The sequence below is a fragment of the Lactuca serriola genome, chromosome 6 (genome assembly GCF_051521515.1).
Source record: "Lactuca serriola cultivar US96UC23 chromosome 6, Lser_US96UC23_V15, whole genome shotgun sequence".
Classification (NCBI taxonomy): Eukaryota; Viridiplantae; Streptophyta; class Magnoliopsida; order Asterales; family Asteraceae; genus Lactuca; species Lactuca serriola.
Window position 1 is genome coordinate 64,552,255 of NC_136413.1, and position 1,949 is coordinate 64,554,203.

Here is a 1,949-nt window from a genome sequence, read left to right on the forward strand (position 1 = left end):
CAATGCACGGCCTGAAACTCGAATTTTAGTTCGAGCGGTTTTTGGCTTACGCAACGTAAATGAGAGTTGAAGATCTCATTAATAGGAAATCAACGGTAAAAAGACAGACAAAAACAGAGTCCGTATGTAGAAGTTATTAATTTTACGCAGACGTTTAACAGTATAATCTCCTTGTACTGTTAAATTTAAGATCGGTCGAGAATTAGCTAACGGTGTCAAAATGAAAGTTGTAGATCTTATTATTACCTACGCGTGGATATAAAGAACGTCAAAAACGGAGGTCGTATGTGAAAGTTACGGATTTTAGAAGTCGGAAGTGTGCTGTGCGAAAATGGGTGATGTGGCACAATCTTGGCCATTGCTTTCTCCCCAAGGCTTGCCACCAGATGGTGACATGTGGCACCAAGTTCAGCCACATTTCACCCTATAAATACCACCTCTCCCACCCTCATTTTCTTCACACCTTTCCCATTCTTTCTTCTCTTTACTCTCTCTCTCTCTCTCTAGAACCTCTCTCTAGCCCCGAAATCCCCCGAAAAGCCTAGGGAACCTCCCTAGCACGAGGCGGAAGCCCCGGAGTGCTCGAAGGCTCCGAGAAGAAGAGCTTTTCGGCTCGGGAACGCTGCTCCAAGCAAAGCCCGGTTTTCTATAAAACCCGCTGTAAGTGAGCTACGCCTACGCTATTTTTAATATAGCTTTTATTTAATTATAGTAGCGTTATTAGGAACTTATAATAAATACTTGGGCTATTATTATGGGTTATATAAGTATTTTTTTGACGCTTATATAATAATAATAATAATAGCTAGACTATTAATTAGTCTCGACGAATAATAAACTAAACTCTAGTGGTAATAATACTAGGTTTCGTCGAAGAAAATTCTTTTTAAGAAGCGAAGCGCTGTCTGAGTTCGGAATCACCACCTTTTCAGGTGAGTGCATATTTACTTTCAACTTACACATAGATATGAAGTATTTAATATAAATTACGTGCTATTTGTGCATATTATCTGAATACTTGCTATCTATGCTGGATGAACGTTTTATACATGTTTTCAAAGATTTAAACTGTATATGTATTTTATATCTACAAAATGTGTTGGGTAAAACATGGGTAGATGTAATAGTTGCTGTGTGACAAAATAAAATAATGAGAGGCCTCGTTATAGATGTTATTGATGATCCAGTCATCTAGCGGAGTATAGATGACGACCACGGACTATTCTAGACAGTCCAGTGGAACACTAGCAGGCTCGCAACCTGTAGGTGTTTATTTGAACTGTGTGTTTATTTGAACTGTGTGCTCACCAGATGTACTCCATCCCCCACATGGTTGCCTATTAGGACATTTATTGCTGAGGAATCCCCTTAGTAGTAGTGTTCGTCCCGATGATGATCCTTAGGCTAGGTCCCTTATGATAGGTGTTTAGGGACGTAAAGTGAGGATAACGGGAACGGGTAATCGGATTATTGTTTATTGATGAAATTAATAAACTATTTATTGTGGGTTGAAAACCCTATGTGCTCACCAGGCTCCCAAGCCTGACCCACTCAGTTTTATGTATTACAGGTAGTGGCGCTTGAGCATATATATGATGTTTGGACGAGGGATTACGGATATAGGCCTATAGATATGAAATAATGTAGTAAGGCTTGTATTGTACTGTTTATGCTTTTGATCTGTACGAACATGACATCCCGAGTCTTTTAATGAAATACATTTCTATGGAAATGCTTTTGATAAATCTTTATCATATTATTGTTTTGGGACAAATTCCGCAACACTTTTATTTAAAATGTTACTCTGATTTTTAAACAAAGCATAAACAAACCGGTCTTTTCTGGCCGTGATTTTGGGGATGTCACAGATATGAATTTCCGAAGTTTGATAAATAAATATTGTATTTATTTTTAATTGAAAAATCCGGCATTATCCGAAGGGGGAGTCA

At 38.2% G+C, this 1,949-nt stretch overlaps 1 long non-coding RNA gene across 1 annotated transcript; it reads left to right on the forward strand.

Annotated features, from left to right (window-relative positions):
- Positions 1 to 425: 425 nt before the first annotated feature.
- Positions 426 to 1,728, forward strand: LOC145059216 (uncharacterized). The gene is made up of 3 exons (XR_013686706.1): positions 426 to 660; positions 865 to 932; positions 1,571 to 1,728. It is a non-coding gene; the product is annotated as an uncharacterized LOC145059216 (long non-coding RNA).
- Positions 1,729 to 1,949: the final 221 nt, after the last annotated feature.